This window comes from Sciurus vulgaris, assembly GCF_902686455.1.
Source record: "Sciurus vulgaris genome assembly, chromosome: 4".
In the NCBI taxonomy this organism is placed as follows: domain Eukaryota; kingdom Metazoa; phylum Chordata; class Mammalia; order Rodentia; family Sciuridae; genus Sciurus; species Sciurus vulgaris.
In genome coordinates this window covers 11,891,937-11,913,980 of record NC_136464.1, presented here as the reverse complement: position 1 = coordinate 11,913,980, position 22,044 = coordinate 11,891,937, and the positions used below count along the sequence as shown (strand labels likewise).

At 46.0% G+C, this 22,044-nt stretch overlaps 1 protein-coding gene across 2 annotated transcripts in view; it reads left to right on the top strand.

Moving 5' to 3' along the window:
- GRK5 (G protein-coupled receptor kinase 5) overlaps positions 1–22,044 on the top strand; it is a 196,954-nt gene that overhangs the window by 5,316 nt on the left and 169,594 nt on the right. The gene's annotated exons all lie outside the window — the stretch shown is intronic.

Genomic DNA, 22,044 nt, shown 5'->3' with positions numbered 1-22,044 from the left:
CTACTTTAAAATATATCCTGTTTTACTTAAGTGTAAAACTTTTTAAAATTAAAATATCTTAAATATCGACAGGATTTCTTTTTCCAGGTTCCTTTTGCTGCTATTCAACCCTGGAGGAAGCATTCCATTTCGTATAAATCATGTTACTTTTTAAAGAGAAAGCTCTTACTTCCTGACTGGACCCGCCTCCACCCCCATTTCTCATTTTGAGAAAATGGCTCTTGTCTTTTGAAACTCTTTCAAGAGTAAATAAAGGCCTTATTCATTCATTCACCATTTGATTGTTGAAGAACCTTGGGCAGAGATGGCACTTTGGGTGTCAAACACAGCAGGAGATGCAGTTGGGTGCCACCAGTAACTTTTTTTTTTTTTTTTTTTTTTCGTGGTGCTAAGGATTGACCCCAGGGCCTTGTGCTTGTGAGGCAAGCACTCTACCAACTGAGTTATATTCCCCAGCCCCCACCAGTATCTTTTTAGCCTTTTTTTTTAAAAAACTTTTATTTACTTATTTATTTATTTATTTTTGTGGTGCTGGGATGGGGCATTTGCATGCCGGGGAAGTGCTCTCCTACTGAGCTACATCCCCAGCCCATTCTTACACTTTTAAACTTACGTAAACTAGATGTGAGCCCAAGTGGATTTTCCCCCCCAAAGAGCTGAAGCTGACTGTGACTTGAAGTCCAGGGACTGACTGACTGTTGTGTGAACCCTGTGGCTGGGGAGGCTGTATTGACTCTGCTGTGCCTAGAATTTGGACAACGACTGGAGGGCCAGTATGTGATTTAAGGATAATTAAAAGGTCATTCTTGAGGGATGGGCCTGAATCTGCAAGGCAACTGCTGATTTTCTATACCATTGTGTTTTTATGAAGGTTAGTCTGTACAAATGGAAACCACTAAAACAACAGCAGGAAGACCCTTTGGGTGACCAAGGCCAAGATCTGGGAAGAAAGCTGGTGTGTAGGGCTGCTTTCCACCCAGAGCTTTGGTGCCTCTCCAGGCAGAGGCCGGTGCAGGCTTATGCACGGTGATTCTGGTCTGGAGAGTGTGGCAGAAGCCTTCCTTTCTGTGTTGGGGTTGGGTTAGGTATGTCCTGTGACTGATCTGTCACTGGGGGTGACCTGAAAAGATTAAGGCATCTAGGCCTCTAACCAGTGCTTGTCCATTTGTGGTATCTACTAATTGCATGGCACTGTTCAGATTTAAGTAAAATAAATAGATAAATAATAAAAAGCCAGCTCCTCAAGTGTGCTAGGCACATTTCAGCATTCATTAGCCACATGAAGCGAGGGGCTGCCATTTCATACAGTGCAGTCTAGAACATTCCTGTCACTGCAGAAGGTTTGTTTGGATGGGGCAGCTCTGGAGTTTTATACGGGAACTGAGTATGATAACCCTGTAACTTCTGATGTGAAACACGAGGGAAAGATGAGAGGAGGGTGGGAGATGGAGACAGGAGAGAGATGGAGGAGGGGAACAAGAAAGATGAGAGGGGAAAATGGTAGGAGGGAAAGAGAGAACTTGGGAAGGGGAATTGGGAAGAGGCCCAGGAAGGGAGGGGGGCTGACCAACTTCTTGGGACCATTTCACCTAAGAGGAAAATGCCATTTGGGCACCATGTGGGTATTGATGGTGGTAAGCTGCACAATTCCTTTCCCTTCCTTTCTGTTTTATTTGTTTATTGTGGTGCTGGGGATTGAACCCCAGGCCTTGTGTATGCTAGGCAAATGCTCTACCCCTGAGCCACACCTGCAGCCCTCTGTTTTTATATTTTATTGAAAATGTTGCCTAAATGGAGCAATGAACTTTTCTGATTCAAACTAAACGCACTGTGTAGACACATACAGACCCCATGTTCCTCCTCAAAACTCCTAATGTGAGGATATTTTTGAAATAGTCATTAAGAAAAAACAAGTTGTGTAAGGACAGCAGATCCACAGAAGGAAGAAAAAGAAACTTCCACAGACTTCAAAAAAGTGATCTAAAATCAAGGCGAAAATAGGCAAAACAATTTGAAGGGCTGCCACTTCTTTCCAACAGGACAGACTGAAATAAGTAAGACCAGGAAGAAGATGTGTTTGAAGACGTCAAAGACAGACTGTTCTTGTAACCACTTCAAAATGGTTTCTCTTTCAGAACTGTTTCTTGTGAGATTTGAAACATTTTAGCAATAGCACACTTATAAAGGAAAGGAAAGCATTTGAAACAATTAAGCAGTTAGTTGCTTGTCTTCAGTGTCCAAGCCAGAGGAGCTATTTGAAATCGTGCCAGAGTCCACTGGTAATGTCCTCCTGACACGAGGCCATAATAAATCAGGCCATTTTGATAGGCCTGGCCATGTCTCTAGGAACTTGTAATCTGTGGAGGATCAATATTTTTTAAAAAGGCAATGATGACATGAACCTTTGAGGACAACGTCTGGGACCTGCATCGAAAGCAAAAGAAACTGTGATGAACAGATAAGAACATTCCTGCGTCTAGAGGTGGCAGAGGCCATAGGCAGTGGGGCCTTGGCTGAGTTAGGGCTTCTCAGCCTCCATTTCCAGAAGAGTACTCACCCCTGCCTGAACCGATGGGGAGCCCAGGAGCAAAGAAAGGGAGTCCAAGGTCATTTGAGCTGTGAACTTTTTATGAACCATTTAAGGTAGATCTCCCTCACTCTCCAAAGCATCTCCAAGACCAAAACAAATCTCTCTTCTCCCCTGTAATAACATAAGCCAAAAACCAAACTCATTTTTCAGGGTTTATGGTTTTTAAAATATAAATTCTCATGAGGTTGTAATTGTGGAAGAGAGCAGGTCTGTGTCAGAATCCCTGGGAAAGGAGACAAATTGAGAACATAATTTTCCTCACAGATCCTGATTTGAGAGCAGTTGGGTAAAGCAATCGCTACTAGGTGGTGAATGACTGATAGGTGAGTCTTTGCAGAAGGTGTTTCTGTTTTAAAAGTGCAACTGTGTATCAGCTCAAATGAGTCTGGATTGAGGGGCAGGTGGAATACATATATACCCTGTATACATGTGCACACATGCATGAACCTGTAAGGCTATAACCTTCCTGGAGTCCTGTTACCTGAGTTCTTCCTCCACCTTTACCCCTCCTCGTAATGCATCAAATGTGCAAGCCTAGCCTTTTGGTATTCTTCCTCCTAGCCAGGCTAGTGTCCAGAGACTTGTCCCTAATGGACAAAGCATTAAAGCAGGTGGGTGGTGGTGGTGGGGATATGATGGGAGGTTTGATGTGGGCCATGTAATTGGCAATGGTGCTACTTCCTTTTCCTGGCAGAACTCAGAGGGACGGTGGGTAGGCTAGTTCCAGCTTGGCATGGGCAGGTCACATCTGCCCCACATGCCCTTCCGACTCCTTAGACATCCTTGCCTTTAGGTACCTAAAGGCACCCAGTGGTGGCATCTTAGCTGTATGTCCAGGTTCTGTAGCTTTCTTTTCTTAAAAAGAAAGTAGAGGACTAGAGTGGGGGAGGTGGGAGGATTCCTCTGCCAGAGTCTCCTAGAGAGAAGGCATGAAGCAGCCTTTTTCCCTAGAAAAGCTCTCTCAGGGTTAATTACTTTCCATTTTTTAAAGTGCTAACGTGTTTGCATTTAGAAACATGCCAGCCTGTGTGAGTGTGTGTGTGTGTGTGTGTGTGTGTGTGTGTGTGTGTGTGTGTGTGGCATTAACTTTAGCACCTTTGTGAGGCAAGGGAGTCTCTGAGAACTGTGGACTTCCTTGGGGGCTGTTGTCGGACTCTGGGATACTGGCCAGGAGGTAGTATGATGTCACTGACTGATAATGAGGGGACAGGAAGTCAGGCCTTTGATCTGCTCCTGCAGAGGAGGTAAAACTCTGAACTTACCCACCTCAGGAAGGGAAGTGGGGTGAGGGATAGAATTACCCAGCTACAGGATGGAGAGTGCCCAGCCGGGTTGTTCGCCTGCATATTTGATTAAAAGTCTTGTGAAATCTCATTTGAAAATGGAATACTATCTTGGCTGAGTCTTAGCAGCACTTCTGAAATGGAAACAAGCTGAGAAGAGTCAATGAGTGGCCCAGGAGAAGCAGCTTTAAATGGTTGATGCAGAAATGTGTTCTGCTTGCTCAGTGTCCTTGGTTAATGTGCCTGGGAAGAGCATGGAGGGATGTACAGATGGCATCCCATGAGAAGGAACAAGGTCGGGAAGGGTGGGGTTTGGGGCGAGGGTAAAGAATTTAGCTGTTGACTTGAATGGCAAAGGATGCCCAGCACCCACTTTTTCAAAGGCCCGGTGCTATTGTGGGCGGATGCCACTTGGTCTGTGGCCACAGATTAGGGGTGTGCCTGGGACATAACAGGTGTTCAGAAGTTTCCAGAGTGAGTGATTGGTGAGAGTGGAGAGAGTAATATCTTAAAGAAAAGGCCCTGGTGGTATTGTAGATAGTTAGGAAATGTTTTGACCTGGTTAAGAAAAATTAGCTAGGTGTGGGGGTGCACGCCTGTAACTCCAGCAATTAGGGAGGCTGAGGCAGGAGAATTGCAAGTTCCAGGACAATCTTGGCAACTTAGAAGACCCTGTTGCAAAATAAAAAATAAAAATTAAATAAATAAATAAATAAATAAATAAATAAATAAAAATATGCTGGAGATGTAGTTCAGTGGTAATGTGCCCCTGGGTTCAACCCCTAGTACCAAAAAGGAGGGGAAAAGAAAAAAGAAAAGAAGGAAAAAGAAAAAGATTGATGAAGGGTCGAGGGCCAATAAGGAAATGCTTTCTAAATGTTTGTTTGGCAAGGTCCCCCGTGAGTTGGGCATGTTTTGTTTTTGTTATTTTGGCAGACATGAATGTGTTTGCATTTGACCAAACATTGGAGGTGATGGTTCTCCCTGTTTCCGAGGTTCTGTGTCAGTTTCCGAGGTTCTGTGTCAGTCGTAGGAGGTGCTTCCTGCTGATGACACTCATCCCTGGTTTGGCCCATCGAAGGTCTGTGGGATGTGATCTGCCCGTGCTTCTCACACCACTAGAGTGAGGCCAGCGATGGAAAGAAAGTGGGAAATGGAGCAGCCATGCTTCCAGACCCAGGAATGGCTCACGACCTGGTATTCAAAGGATGTAATCCTTAAAGAAAAATTGCCTTTCTGCTCATGGGTGGGGAGGCTGGATCCAATTAAAAACAAGGAAAACGTATGTTAACTCGAAGGAAAAATTTCTAAACAGTCAATTCTGTAATCTCTCTGAAGGGGAAGAGGCCAGCGTGGTGGTGCTTTATGGATGATGCCAAACCCTGTGATATATAATAATTAGTAACCGCTGGTTATCCTGCCACATGCTTCTTCTCCAAACCACTAACCATTGCTTGGGGTGGAATGCACCAGGCCTAGATATGTCCCCAGATGTCTTCCTTCAGCAGAGTCCAATTAGAGGGAATTTTTAAAATTAAAGCTTAATTCTTTAGAACAGATAGCAAAATATAAATTATGGAAGGAAAAGCCTGACTTCCTTGGACAGCTGACTGGGTTGCAAAGGTGAGGCCTGGGCTTGGGGTTCCTTCAAGTACGCTCGTTAGCTTACCATTCGGTGGCTCTCGGGTGGCTGGCTGTTTTATATCATGGTGCCTGGTGTTCACACTCATCTTTTTGGTAGTTTAAAAACATTTCAGGAATGACTGTGAGAAGGTAGAGGGTTTGAGAGGCCCAGCAGAGTCAAGTACTTCCTGGGTAAGGGCTGAGACTGGAACCTGGTTTGGAATTCATTGCCCTGAGAGGGCCTGTGCGCTCCACCTACCTACATGGGCTGTAAGAACGGGACCGTTCAGAGGGAACAAAATTCTGTTGGGAGGAGTCCTGAATTGGCTTCTGCCTCTTCTCTAGTACTACGAATCCAGCATCGGGTTGGTGCTTATTATCTACTGAACCCTGTGCTAGCCTCAGAGAACAAGAGGCATCTTAAGCATCTTTGTTCTAAAACAAATTTAAAAATTATCAGGCCCATTGGGGCTATTGTAGTATTTTGTATTTCCAGTTCTGTATTTATTCTCCATTGTTACAGATAAAGAATCAAGCTCGAGAGGTGAGTTGTGTACCCCAGAGCACCCTGTTATGTTAGTTCCAGAGCCTGGACCCAGTACCACACCTGGTCTGACTCTATTCCACCACAGCTGCTGTCCTCAGTAATTGTACAGCTATTTAGAACATCATTGCTAACGCACATGAGGCACTAAATGATGAATCAAGAGTGCAGCTGTGACTCACAGTGAACTAGGAGTCGTTCTATCCAGTTGTTAAGGTTTCAGAAAATCTGCACAGATAAGACCTGCTCTCTCAAGAAAATTCAGACAAAGCAAAAAGCATCAAGAAGTAAGTCAGACTCTCTCTACCAATCCACCACTGAGATGACAGCAGCCAGTGTCTAGGTGGATGCTTGCGGGTTCTCTGTGCGTGTACACACGTGAGCGAAGAGACGTAATTCTCCACAAATGGGATCCGTGTGTACATGCTGTTCTGCAGCTGTTTTCAGTCAACAGTATGTTGCAGAGCCTTTCCGTATCTGTGTTTATAGTTTCCCATGAAGTGAATGGGTGTTAGGAAAAACTGTGAGAGGCTTTGGAACCAAGTGTGTTTCAGTGGAATGCTGGCTATTTTCTTGCAGACCCTTAGGGGTTATCTGGTTCTAAGGAGGTCTGTGCCTTGATCGTCTCTGACTAGTTTTATATTTAACCAAGTCCCATGTAGGTCACTTAGGTTTTCCAATTTTCAAGTGTATTATAAGTAGTGTAGGAATAGCCTGCCCATTGTATATTTATCTTCAGGCACTTACTTTAAAGATCTTTAATCCCCCCTTCCCCTGTGGGAGTATCTGCCTAGTAACTTACTCCTTCCTTTGGGGAGAATAGTTGTAATTTCTGAAATAGAGTTAAGTGACCCTTGGGGTGGCCACAGCACATTTTCTTATGAGAAAAAAGCATGATGCATGTGTTGGGACATTTTTGAGACCTTTAGGACTTAACTTCCCTCACCTCTGAATAACCAGTCATATTTCCTGTGGTATTCAAAACTTGGATCAGGGAAATCAAGATGGAGATCAGTCCAAGACCTTACTTGTCGGTGACTCTTTGCATGTGTAAAGCAGGCAGGAAATACAGGTCCAGAAAACAAGGCTACAGCTTTGTAAAGAGGCCCTAAAGGGAATCCCATATTTCTTACTTTTAACCCTAGTTGCAACCCCATTGGGTAGACCTGGGAGTTGTGGCCTTTCTTGTTATTCTAACTTGAGACAGAAAGAAAACAAACACAGAGAAGTAAAGCCCTTTTCCGACATCACACAGCAAGGTCCCACTTCCCCTCTTTCCTCTGATGCTGACTTGTGGTTCTCACGTCTCAGACTTTTGTGTTTGGCTGCGTGCTGCACAGCTCTGCCGCAAAGGCAGCAGACAAGTCAATGCATTAGGACCCCAGTCAGAAACATTTTGAGGAAGGGGCGCTCTTTCCTCATCTTCTCTAAGGTGCTACAAGTGCCCCTGCTGGCTTCACTAATGTCCTCTGCTCTTTTTTTTTTTTTTTTTTTTTTTTTTTTTTGGGTGCTGGGGATCGAACCCAGGGCCTTGTGCTTGCAAGGCAAGCACTCTACCAACTGAGCTATCTCCCCAGCCCCCTCTGCTCCTCTTTATAGATGTTCTCCTCAGTGTAATTTTGTAGTTCTTCTGTCCACCGTCAGTAACTGCTTTGGTTGAAAGTTTGCATGTGATTTACCTATTTGGTTCCCACCCTGAGAATCGAAAGTACAAATAAAAACAGTACAAACCAAGTCCCAGGCCCTTCCTGCCCACTCTCCCTCCCTTCTAGATAAGCTTGGCAGGAGGGCATAGTCCAAAGCCCAGGGTCTTCAATAATTTTGTAAATATTAGAGGAGAGAATGGCATTTTCTTCCTGGAAACATTTGTGGGTGTGTGAGCTCATACTCTGGTGCTCATGGCTGCCTGGAAGCCACAGGGTGGTCCACAAGGAAAGGCCATCCCTTAATGGACAGGACTGAGACTTAGTGTCACCTATGGTTGCAGGAAGGAGCTCACTGTACTACAGCCAGTGCCTTCCCTGGAGAAGAGATTGAGGTCCAAAGGGAGTCTATGTGGGTTGCCACACCAGGGCAGAAACAATCTCTAAAACAGAACGGGTCCCCAGACCTGAATCTAAGAGCTCAGTAGCTCTAATAACACAGATTCCCAGGCTGTATGGGTTTTGTAGGGCTGCTGTAACAAAGTATCACAAACTGGGTAACTTAGAACAACAGACATGTATTGCCTTACAACTCTGGAGGCCAGAAGTCCAAAGTCAAGGTGTGGGCAGGGCCCTTCTTCCTTGGAAAGTGCTAATAAGGATCTGATTGGTTCCAGGCCTCTCTGCTTGGCTTGCAGATGACTGGTTGCTCCTTGTGCCCCTCCACTTCATCATCTCTGTTTCTGTGCCAATTCTCCTTTTTTATAAGGACACCATTTGCGTTGGATCAGGGCCCATCCTAAAGGCCTCATTTGCACTTGATGGCTTCTATAGAGGCCCTATTTCCAGATAACGTCACATTCTGAGACACTAGGGGTTAGGACTTGAGCATGTGAATTTTGAGGGGACAGAATTGAACCCATGACACAGGCCCTGCAGGTGGGTAGGAGGCTTATCTGGGGAGCCTGGCAATCTGTTCTAGAAACTCTCTAAGAGGCTCTCGGCTGAGCTAGGCATGGGAACTGCTCCTTGGTTTCTGGAGTCTCTTCTGAGACTGTCTTGGAGACTCAACCTCAGCGTGGCTCCTTGTACAGTGCTCTGCTCTGCAGTGCCCCTGTGGTTGGTTTCTGCCCTCTGCTCAGGTCTGTCTAGTGATGGAGAGAGAACCCATACCCTCTCCCAAGGAGCCCATCCCATTTTGAACTGTCAGATTAAACAGACAAACAAAATAACCCCGTCAGGTTAAAAAGATTATTATTATTTAAAAATATACACATATGCATCATATAGGCCTCTTGTGTCACTCATTAAATTGCAGATTCCCCAAGGGCTGGAACTAGGTCTTTTTCTATACATCTGCCTTGGCCTCACCTAATGCTGAAGTTATCCCATCTGCCTCTCAAGGCCAAGCATACCCAGTGCAGATTGACCAGTGGTTCCGGTTCTGCATTTGGAGACGTCAGGATGAATGCAGCACTCTTTGCTGCGGGGCCTGTCTAATACTAGATGACAACCGGATACCCACTGGAGAACTAAAGCCAGAACCCTGCCTCCAGATTCCCAGGCCCGGATCTGTTGTGTGCCACTGTGGCACAGAATCTGCTAATAAATAGCTGAGAACAGTGGTACCATTAATGTCTGGCAAAACTCAAAGAGCAGTTTAATAAGTCACCAGAAGTAGGATAAAGATACCCACTTTTATGGGCTGGGGTTGTGGCTCAGTGGTAGAGCACTTGCCTGGCACATGTGAAGCACTGGGTTTGATCCTCAGCACCACATAAAAATAAATAAAATAAAGGTATTATGTCCATCTACAACTAAAAATATTTTTAAGGAAAAGGATACCCATTCTTTTCTTCTTGAGGTTCTATGGCATCTTCTCTTGTTATTAAGTACACCACATTAACATGTTTCAGTTCCCACTGAAAGTGCTAGTAATGACTCTGTGAGAATTCGATAAGAAGGGAAAATGTGCACCGACATGCTGTGTGACCTTAGGCACATTGCTTGACTTCTTTAAGCCAAACTATCCTTGCAGTGTAAGTGTGCAGCTTGGCCTGGGTAATCTCTGGGGCTCCTTCAGCCTTCCAATCTCGAGAATTTGCTGGTTCATTTTTCACTGATAGTAATTCAATTGTGGGCACTTCCTAATAGAATTTGATATTAATTTGAAGAGCAGGCATTACACATTAAAATGAAAAGTACCCTGGAGGAAAGAATTAATAGCTGGGAGGGGTTCATGTGTAATAGAAACAAACAGGACAAAAACTTGTTACTGCCAATTTAACTGATGCCTACAGTCTAAGAAAGGGAAATGCATAATTCTAGTATTTTCTTTAGTGGATCATAGAAAGAAAAATTAAATAAAAAATAAAAATAAATAGTTTAATTGTTTTGCACTGTATTATCTTAATAAAGAATGTTCCTGGAAAGTTTTAGAATACACATTACTCTGGCCAAAGAGAACAATAAGTACATATTGTTCAGAAAATGTGAGCATTTTCCAGCTAGATGTGAGCGTTGGAAACCTTGCCATGTGGACTTGAAGCTGTCCCATGAAGAGTCAGATTGGTAGGTGGTTCCTTCTTTACAAGGCTTGTGATTGGCATCACTGTCGCCATCCACGGGGGACCAGCTGGGGGTGCGAATGGGCACTACAAGCCCTCCTGTGGGATCTGGGCAGATGCGGACCTGCTTCTTCATTTTCCTGCACTGTTTTGTCTAGATGTCTGCCTTATCTTGACAGGTGACACACAGATTTCATTGTCTAGGGTGATTCGAGGAGGACTGCTGGTTTTCTGCTGTTAAATTTCCTACAACCGAAGTCACAAAATATTGAGACCATGATTTGTGGCTGTTCTGTTGCTTTGTCCCTAACTTGCCCAAGGCCACCAGGCTAATAACTTAGCCTCTCTGCATCTTTATCATCACACAGGGATGATGCCCTATGATCATTAAGTCATAGAGACCCAATAACCATATGAATAAAAGTCCAGATGTAGACCCAGGTACATTTAAAAATTTAGCATATAATAAAGAAAGCATTTAAACCTATGGGGAAAGAGCCTTACTCAAGAAATGGGGCTCAGATTACTACCTAAATAATTGTTGGGAAAGATACAATGTTAGAATCCTACCCTAAACTAACTAAAACAAATTATAGATGCATTGATGATTTACAGTTTACAAAAATGAAACTATAAACATTAAGAAAATGTAGGAGAACATTTCTTATTTTGGGACATGGTGGTAAGAAAAAAGAAGTACATATTTGACAATTTTAAAAAGTTCTCTATGACAAATAAGATCATAACACAAGTTCAAAGTCAAGTGACAAGGTGGGAAAATAGCCTTAACATATAAGATACCTGCAAAAATCAATCAGAAAGAGGAAATACTAGTAAAGAAGTGAGCAAAGGACATGAAGAGGAAATTCACAAGAGAAGAGATAACTAGCACACAGGATAGATCAGGCAGGAGTCTTGGTTGCAAATGACAGCAAATCAGTCTGAACTAGTATAGACAAATGGGAAGCTGGGGTGAAGACTTTGGGGTATCTTCATTTCAAAAGAAGGGCAGGTGGTACAGGGCCACTTGCCTCTGACCCCTGCAACCTGGAACCTGGTGGCTCCTGGCATTCTTCAGCCTCTTGTCTACTTCTCTCCATCTGCTAGCTTCATAGTTTTTGACTGCTTTCTGCATATGATGGGGAAACCTGTTATGGTTTCACATTTTCCAGTTTCCACCAGTGGCCAGAGATTGGCACTTTGTTCCTCATTCTGATTTGAAAAATCTTAGGAAATGACTGGCCTGTCGTGTGTCCATTGATTATTCTGGAACAGTTAACTTAGATTGCAGGCCACAGGCATGAAGTCATAAAAGAACACAGCAGCTAGCTGGATGTGGTGGAACATGCTTGTAATCACAGAAACTCGGGAGGCTGAGACAAAGGATCACAAGTTTGAGGTCTGGCAACTTAGTGAGACCCTCTCTCTAAATAAATAAATAGGAGAGAGGGTATAACTCAGTGGGAGGGCACCCCTGGATTCAATCCTCATTACCACAAAGGGGAAAAAATATAACTCCTATTACCAACAAAGAGAATGATGAACTATGTGGGGAGATGGTTTCCAGGGGAAACCAGAGGGTGCTGGTCAGACAGGCAGTAGGTAGGGATCTGCCACATGTGAAAACTGTTTGCAGTTTCACTACTATAAATGGAAGACAAAATGCCTCATTATGAAAGAATGGGTAAATAGGTTCTTTCAAACATTACACAGCACTGCAGATAGGAGTGTAAATTGATAAGCCTGTCTCAAGGGCAGTTTGGCAGTACTTACATCAAAAGGTTTGTGTAACCCTTGACCTCGAAATTTCATTTCTAAGTCTTTATCTTAAGGAAATGTCAGGGTATAAATGACATGTAGGAGGTTGTTCAGTAGAGGGATTTTTTTTTTTTTTTCAATTGTAGATGGATACGATATCTTTATTTTTTTAATGTGGTGCTGAGAACTGAACCCATTGCCTCACACTTGCTAGGCAAGCACTCTTCCACTGAGCCCCAGCCCCAGCCCCAGCCCCAGCCCCAGCCCCAAGAGGGATTTTTAACAGTGAAATTGGAAACAATTTTAGTGCCCTACAGGAGAGCATTGTTAGAATGAATCTTGGCAGGTTAGCTAATGGGCTCATGTAGCCATTAAGAATTATAAAAATCAATTGTTATTGGCATACATAGATGATATCACAGTGGACAGGAGTTGGGGGGAGCCAAGCTATTTTCATTTGGGGAGGGGAAATGCCTTATAAATAAGACCACTTGAGCCAGGTGTGGTGGTGCATGCCTGTAATCCCAGAGGCAGGAGGATGGCAAGTTCAAAGCCAGCCTCAGCAACTTAGTGAGTCCCTAAGCAACTCAGTGAGAACCTATCTCTAAATAAAAGAGTAAAAGGACTGGGAATATGGCTCAAGTAAAGAGCCCTTGGGTTCAATCCCCAGTCCAGGGTGGGGGTTGCGGGGAGGGGAGCCCAAAACAGAAAAACACTTTGAAGGAACCATTAAGAAAGAAAATCCTTAAAAGAAAAATAAACATGCCAGGTCTCTGACCTGAGCCTGGGCTGTCCTCCTTAGCATTTCACCAGGGGAAATCATCCGATCATTCCAGCTGTGCTACTCCAAGGATTTTGAAAACTCTCCTTGGACCCTTTTTTTGACTGACTTGTTAGAAGGAATGTATGAAAACCCACCTTCGTGCATCTTGCACACTTTTTTTTTTTTTTTTTTGTGGTGTTGGGGATCGAACCCAGGGCCTTGTGTTTGTAAGGCAAGCACTCTACTGACTGAGCTATCTCCCCAGCCCCCTTGCATACTTTTTGCACTCTGCTCAAAGGTGACACATCTTTGTATTTCGAGTGTGAATTTGATTTGGGGCCAAGCCTTCATTGTTAGACTCCGTGCATGGAGCAGGCAGTCTGGGTAGTGACTCAAAACTGGGGAGTTGTGAGCAAGATGGAAGAGTGAGAGGAAGAATGGATGGGACCTTCCTAGTGCCCTGGGCAGGTTTGGGGTTTACCTAAAATTTCTGGGCACTCTCTTTGTTAAGCTGGACTCTTCTAGGTGTGCATGTGTGTGTATTTGCTTTTACGGTAGCCACCGTCGTGCACTTGATTTGATAAGATGACACTTTGTGGGAGGCGAGCACCGTGATTCTTGCTTGACAAGCTAGGGAGCTGATGAAGGCAGCTGACCGTGAGGAATCCTGTACCCAGGGATGTGCCAGCGGACGCTGGGTTCCTGTTAGCGCTATCTAGTGAACTAATGACCTACTAATGGGCAGGGAGGCTTTGGGAAGTGCAAAACCGGGAGTCCACTGAGCTGATAAGATTCAGGACCTCCGGGTGTGTGCGGCTGGGCTAGGTATTTCAGGAATGCAAGGATTAGAGACCCTGCTCTTCCCCCTCAGGGCGGATGTTCTTGTCTAATTGACGGAAGGATAGGTACTCGACCAATTCCCTTGCAAGGTAGATGCTAGGTACAAAGTCTCGGTGAGGACGGGGATCAGCAGTGTCAGAGAAGCCACCCTGGGCTGGTTCTTGAAGACAGGTGGCTAACGGTGTGAAGCAGGTGCCAGGCACTGTGAGGGATGGCATATAGAGATTGATGTATTTTTATGACAGTCTGATGTGTTAGGGATCATTGTTTTTGAGAGTCTAAAACACTTTTTCAAGGGCTCATGGGAGATAAGCATTGATGCTTGGATTTGACCCTCCAGCTTGTCTGTGGGGAGAATTCCTCTGCATGCCGTCACTGGTTGGAGTGCAGGGGACACAAAGTTTCCTGGCTGTGGGGAGGACAGAGTGGTACCATGGTGACTTGAAGGAACATTGCAAGGTGACTCTGTTTGCTTGGAGTACAGGCAGGCTAGAGAAGATGTCACATGGGAAGACTCTCAATGCCAGGCCAAGAAGTTGGGAGTTCACCTTTTGGGCAAAAGGGAGCCATGAGAGTCTTTGGGCAAAGGAGGCTGATAACAGCTGTGCTTGAAGACACCAGATCTGGCTGTAGAGACACCAGGTCTGATGGGCATTGGTTCTGGGAGGTATGTGGCCCCCTCCAGGGTCTGCAAAAGGGGGCCAGGGTAGATGAGAGCAGCTTTGGGGAGGCCGAGTAGATGGAACCTGGCGCCTTTGGGACTGGAGGTGAGTGGAAGGTCAGAACTATGAGATCTATGCCCAGGTGACATTGCAGGGTGCTGCGGACAGGCTGCTGGCCCTGGGTAAGGGGCAAGCTTGGCTTGGGCCTGCAGGTGGAATCGGCAGCATGGAGCCTCCTCCGGTGAGGCAGGGGTCCTCCAGGTCAGAGGCAGCGGCACATCAGCAACTTCAAAGACACATAGGAGGGTGGCATCTGCCATTTTGCTTGCCCAGCACCTGCTCCCTCTGCTGCTGACGGTACCTCCCTTGTTTCTTTGGGGGATATCGCTCTTCCCATGCTTCACCAACCCTGGGTGGGGATGACTCCGGCTGAGAGCATGTGACCCGCCCTGGCCAATCAGCGCCCTGATGCTCCCGCGGCCCTTAGGGACTGGTTCAGGGTCGGGGTAAGCTGCCTTCCTGCATGCCACAACCTGCGGGAGGTAAAGGCCGCCTGGTGCAGGCCACGTCTACGACCTTGGGGAGGAGGAGGGTATGAGGAAGGGGGAGAGACAGGACAGAGATATTGACCGAGAAATTGAGAGTCCTCATTGCGTTGATTTTGATCTCCAGCCATCCTGGGAGGCAGATGTGTACCCTCATGACTTCCTGTTTGGGCAAAATGATGACTAGATATAGTGAAAGGGTCATGACTCACTCAGGTGAGAAGCCACACCATTAGGGGACACGTGCTTTAAAGGAGGCAGGCACAGAGGGAAGGCATGGCTACATTTGCCCCCAACTTTGCACAGGGGCAGGTGCATTTGATGTTTGCCACAAACAATGCCATCCCCAACCTGGCTGCCCTGTGGGGCTCCAGTTGCAAGGGGGAAAGAAATCAGGAAATGTAACCAAGGTGTCAGGAACCATAGCTGTGTGAGCTGGGCAGTGGATTCCCCCCTGGGGCACACTGCTTCCATCCACATCTGCCCTTGCGGAAGCCTGGGCATGACCCTAAACTCAGGACATCCCAGCTCCTCTAGGGCTGAGTGAGCCTCCAGTTGGCCTTGGTTTCATCACTATCAGAATAGCTATAAACCCAGCTCAGAGCTTACACATGCCCTGGCCTCCTCTCACCTCCCTTTGGGGCAGATGCTATTTTTAACCCAATTCTACAGATAAGAAAATGGAGGCTCAGAGATTCCTAACATTTCCGAGGTCACTGTAAATAATGCAGGACCCGGGATTTGAACCCAGGCCCAGAGTCTGTGCCCTTTTACCCTCCATGCACCAGGACAACCTCATGTTGGTGAAAAAAGGAATCAAGCATAGCAGTTCATCCTCACTTTACATGTCTTACTTCATTCACTTCCCGCTGCAAACCTATTAGCTGGGTACAACTGGGGAATCTCATTTATACATGAGGAGATCGAGGCACAGAGGATTTAGGAATCTTGCCCAAATTCCACTGTCAGTAGGAGGCAGAAGTATATTTTGGGATTATGTTTTTCAGATGGATTTGAAATGCTAATGTGCTTTAAGTTTAATTTGGAAGCCAGGATGGGTGATAACTGTAATTTCTAAATCTGGCTTTCATCAATCGTGATGTTCTTCATGTGTAGATTTATATTAAAGAAGCAGATCAGGGGAGGGAACAGGGTGGACAGAGGAGAGTGGTGACTTGTCTATTGATGGAAAACCATATTCTAGAGCTCACTCACCAACATGTAAGGAACCAGACAATGTTAGAGCCAAAGATGAGGTTCGAAAACAAAGTCACACCAGTACGTCTATGCAAATTGGTTCCTTGGTGAGGAAAAAACCCGATGTACTACTGTTTGTGGGCCGTCTGAATGTGTTACGACTGCTGTGGAGGGGGAGTGTGTGTGTTTTTTTCTTTATTGAGGACCTATTACAGGACATATTTGGGTGCAGCAACTCCCCGAGGCTCATGAATTGGTTCAGAGACAAAAAGCATGAATCATTTTAATGTGAAGGTTCATGGACATCTGCTTGAGTAATTTCTGACACTTACAAAAAAATCTTTTTTGAGGGCTGGGGTTGTGGCTCAGTGCTAGAGCAGTTGCCTGGCATGTGTGATGCCCTGTGTTTGATTCTCAGCACTGCATATACATACGTACATACATACATACATACATACATACATACATACATACATAAAAATAAAGGTCCACTGACAACTAAAATTATTTTTAAAACACTTAAAAAATTTCAAAAAAAAATTTTTTTGAGTCTGTGTTATATTGAGGACTTAACAGTTTAAAGTAAGGTGGATTTGGGGACTGGTAGCCTATAAGCTTTGTGAGGGCCTGTGTGTTTACTGCTTTTTTCTGGGGTGGGGGGTGCCGGGGATTGAACTCAGGAGCACTCAACCACTGAGCCACATCCCCAGCCCTGTTTTGTATTTTATTTAGAGATAGGGGCTCGCTGGGTTTCATAAAGACTCGTTTTTGCTGAGGCTGACTTTGAACTTGCGATCCTCCTGTCTCAGCCTCCCGAGCCGCTGGGATTATAGGCGTGTGCCACTGTGCCCAGCCTGTTTATTGCATTTTATTGTGTGCCTATATGCAGTACCTGCTCCATAAATACTTTTTAAATAAATGGTGAGCGGAGGAATATCCAAATTTTGCCCCACGTCAGAGCACGTAGAGTCGGGCACAGTGGTAGCCTGCTCAAGGGAGACTGTCTACTCTCCGGCTCCAGCAGTGAGGGCCATGTTAATTAAGCACCTTTTGCTGGTTATTTGCTACTGACCCTGTGGTAAGTACCAAGTGCAGCTCACTGTGTTTCCTCTTATTTCACTGTTTCCTGCTCTGTTGCACAGGGAGCATTAATGCCCCGCCACCATTCTGCATTCTGTGTACAAGCATTCTATTAGGGTCATGCTGTCAGTAGGCCCATTTCACAGGTGAGGCGATTGAGGCCTACAGTAGTAATAACCGGTCCAACATCATGTCTCTTTTTAGTGTCGAAATCAATCAAAGGAGCATGACTCTTAAAGGGTGTTTGCTTCTCTGCTGTGTCTAGGGAGGGAGGTTCAGGCCTGTGGTGGACTTTTGTTCAGTCACTGGGGCTGGAGAGTTTTATGCTCGAAGGACTTCATGCTCAGTGTATCTCACATGTTTTTATTGGAAAAGGGCCACTGCCTGTCATCTCTCTTACAGATCCGATTAAAGCTGGCTGTAAAGGGAATTTCTGTAAAGTGAATGCAGGTAAAGTGAACACGAGTGAAGCAAATTCCATTTCCTGCCTAAAAAATAAGATTGCTCACAGAGAGGTCCCAGGAGGCCCCCCAGCCTGCAGAGGAGCTGGGCTGTGAGGAGTGGGGCTCTAGGACCTACCTGCTTTTGGTCATATCCCTATGCCCAGGCCTGGCTGTCCTCAGCTGTGGATGCTGCTCTCAGGACTGTATTTTGTGCAGATGTTAACAGTGCCTAGGAGTGCCGGGGTCCACTTTGCTGCTTATTGTCTAACTCGGAGGATATAATTGTGCAGAAAATTAAAAAAATAAGAATATCTCATATGACCTCCCTGATTTAAAATTGGTTATCTTTTTTGGGGCAAGATTCCCCTGTTTCCTCTTTTGTTACACCAAGCCCGCTTTACTCATTTCTGTCTCTTGACCGGCCTCTGGCTCCAGGGCTTCTCTCGTCTTCCATAGTGTATTTGCATTGCAAATTTTTTATGTAAAAAGAACACATTTTCCTTTTGACAGGCATAGGACTAACTTAAAATGTAAGTTCCATAGATACTGATTTTGTTCCTTTAGTGTGGAGAATAGACCAGGTTCCTACGTGGAGAATTCATAGAAAAAATATATGGGAACAGAGGAGACTCTAGGCATTACCTGGGTCCCCCATGCTAGGTCAGAGGATTTCCTTTAAGAAGTGAGAAGTTGCATGGTGGTGCATGTCTATAATTCAGTGACTCCGGAGGCTGAGGAAGGAGGATCATAAGTTCAAGGCCAGCTTCAGCAACTTACAGAGACCCTGTCTCAAAATAAAAAAAAAAGAAAAAAAAAAAAGGACCGGAATGTACTCAGTGTAAAGCACCCCTGGATTCAACCCCCAGTACAAAAACAAAAGAAGAAATAGAAGTTTACAAGGCTGAGGTGATAGTAATATTCTAGGAGAGGGCCTTAAACTCCAGGGAGATGGAGGGAGGAAGTGAGGCGGCCTAGAGTGGGTAAGATAGAGGTGGAAGACCCTCCCCTCTGCCTTCCTTACTCCCCAGGAGCATTCTGGGACAAAGGAAGTGGAAGCAGTGAGCGGGGAAGTAGCCCAGGCTTAAGCTGGTGAGGTGCTGTTTACAAGTCGTCACAGGAAAGACCGCTGTGGGCGGGCCCTTGCCCTCCCGTCTCTCTGTCAGGAGCTCTTGGGGGCAGGGGTGGGGCTCAAGATGGGGGATGGCAGTGGCTCTGAGATTTACTTCTTGCATTTCCTGTCTTTCCATTCAGAATCTTCCTGGGGGCTCAGGGGCCTATGGGCCAAGCTGAGGAGGAAGGGGATTTCTCCGTGAATGCACATGTCTGTTTCATGTTCCGAATATTTCCTGGGCCCAGAGAGGGTTTTCTGGTCTGAAGAGGACAGGATGCCCCTCGGAGTTCTGCCGGTGGAAGTGGCAGACTATGGGTTTCCTGGGTGGAGGGTGGACCGGAAGGAGTGGGGCCTTGGTCTGAAGATCTCAGTTGAACTTCGGACTGGCTGTCCTAGAGAGGTAGCACGATTTCCTCTGGAGGTTTAAAATAAAGAGCAGAGATTGGCTCCCATCTGGCTTGAAGGGTGTGGCCTGCCTGGTGCCCGGGTGGACCCCGTGATCTCCCCAGTCTTCTTTGTTCTGAGACTAGACACCCCACCCCTCATGGCCCTGAGAAATTCCTGGGAGGAGAGAGGTTTCTTCTCAGCTAATCAGGCTTACTGCTGGAAAAGAAAGCATCCTGAACCCTTCTGCTTCTTGGGCGACAGGCAGGAAGCGCCCACTCCACGCTGGCACCTCTGCCTGAGCTCTTGTCAGATGGGACAGCAGGGCTGTGGGTCCTCCAGACCCTGGGTTGACACACCCTGCTTGCTGTCTGGAACTGGTTAGCCACATTCTTCAGGGCTCTGATGTCTGATGAGAAAAGATGACCCCAGAGAAGAGAGATCTATGGCTAGAGTCAGGATTCAGTGTCTTCTCCCATCCTTGAAAGGGCCCTTGTTTGGACAATATATTTCAGGGTCCTTCTACCATGAAAGAGCAGAAGCAGCTCAGTAGAAAACTTGATTTTGGAAGGTGGGGGTAAGGTGTGGGGCATTTGGAAAACATGATTTTCCATATATAAATATTTTTTCTTTTTTTGGAATCTAGATGACACAACTTTCAGAATCCGACTTCTTGCTAGAAAGAGAGGGGTTTTTGTTTTCTGAGAAGTTTATTTAAAAAACCAAGTAGAATGTGAGTGCTCTAGCTGCCCATCAGTGGGGATAGGCAGCCCCTAAGGAGCTGAGAAGTCCATGATCGTGTACTGCACATCTGGAACTCCCAGGAATGCAGATGTGCTGGCCACAGGGCTCTGGGGATAGAGGGAGCAGAACTGTGCTGGAGCTGGCTGACCGCACTGGGGTCCACTTGGTCCATCTGTGACTAAAACTGATTGCCAGGGGTGGGGACGGGGAATTGAAAATTCTGTGTGCCCTCTCCTTGTCCACATCTTCCTGTGGAGCAGAGAGGCCTCCTTTGGCTTCGGCTTCCTCATCTGGAAAGTAGGGCGTGGACCGTCACTTGTCCCCAGGGCTTCCATGAGAACCTAAGGGAGGAAACAGAGGGTACAGGTGGGCCGGGATGAGCGACCCGTGAGGGGTTGGCTCTGTGGCTCCTGTGTGTTCACTGGGACTGCTGCCTCCATGGGCCAGGAGGATGTGACTCTCAAGCACCTTTGTGTCAGCGGTGCATGGCAGGTGGTCTGCAGCACACTCTTTCCAGCCCTGCCGGCTACCAACAGGTTCAATGAGGCTTTGCCAGAATGTTCACCTAGCTCTTCCTAACAGGGGCCTTTTTTCAGATTCTGTCCCACACTCCTGACCACAGACTTCTCAGGGAACATATATTTTTTGCTAAAGTGAAGCTGGCCTAGCTGTAGTAAGTTTTATGGCAGTGTGGTGTCATTGTGGAAATGGCATAGTGGCCGGCTCATAGTGGACATTCACTCATTGACCCAGTGAACAGGCCTTGCGCCTCCACTGTGCCCAGGCACTGGGGTCGCTGGGGTGCTAGGTAGATGTGGCCTTTTTCTTGATCCTGGAACTGGCCTTCTTCAGGGATAGCCTGCAGATAACACAAGTGAAGGGGAACCTTTGTCTTCTTAGGTTCAGTGCCTGGGGGCTACAAATTAAATTGACAAGAGACAGATGAACAAGTGGAAAACCCCCAGATTTAATGCATAACTTAGGCCTGGGAGTTCTCAAGGAAAAGTGGCTCCAGGAAGTGGTTGGAATCTAGGGCTTATATACCATCTTAGGCTCAGCAAAGGAAAATGGATTTGGGCAAGTTATGGGAAGGTAATGGGAAGAAATATGTAATAAATAAGGGTTGTTTAGTAAGAGTTATCTCAGGTGCTAAGAGTTGTCTAGTCATCTTCCTGCTATGGGAAGAGGAGGGAAAGATCTTTAAAGATGGAAATTTATGTCTTGCTTGTAGACAGACAATGGGGAAGGCAGAGAGCTAATTGCTTTCAGCTCAGAACAATCCCTTGCCAAAGTGGGGTGGCATATCCTGGGTCCCTCCATTAGTAACTTAGATTCTATTAAGGAAACATGGCTTGGAGACCAAAGATAGAGCACTGAGTGGAAAAGTTTTACTGCTGGGTGGGGAACCCAATCTAGCATTGATTCGGGGCTTGCAGGGATGCCGTCTATACCGGGAGAAAAGGCATAGGTTTTGCATGGCTCAGAACCCCTGAGTTGCATCCTCTTCGCATTTGGAAAGCCTCGTACTGAGCATCGGTGCGTGACTGGCCACCCCTGGGTTTGCAGCTCACTGAGTATGCAGCTGTCTACGAGTGGACTCCTGTGTACCACAGGGGCTACACCGGCATTGTAGTGCTCAGCTGTGTCTGTCGTGTACATGGTATGTAAAGACAGGATTGTGGCACCCAGTAAGGTCTGCACTGGGATCAGCAGGCTAGGGGGTCAGATCAGGTTTGTCTCATTCGATGAGTTATGTACCCACCCAAGATGAAAGTTGTCAAAATAATGTAGAAATGTGAAAAATAATATATGAACCCTGAAGCACAAGGAATAGAGCATTAAAAAAAATCCCAACTGTAGTACTCAGAAATCCTTTGGCAACAAGTGATATAAACTAAAACCTAATTAGTTTAAACAAAAATGAGAATTTATGGAGTCATGTGTCTGGGAATCCAAATGTATTTCTGGATTTCTGGATCCAAGGATTCAAACACTCTCCCTGGGGTTCTTTCTCCCCATCTCTCAGCTCTGTTTGTCTCTCCTCCACTTAATTCTTGCAAGGTCAGGAGGTCAAATAACAACTCATTTACGGGCCCCAAGGCCAATAATGCTTCTTTTCTGCAAGCCAGCAGGAAGTCATGGAAGGGACTCTTTGGTGACAGGCATCTGATCCTTTGCTGAACTTGGAAGGAGCAGAGGGTGAGGGGTGAGCTGGGGTCCTGTGGAGTGGTCATTACTGAAGCAGGGGATGAAGGCATGGCATGTGT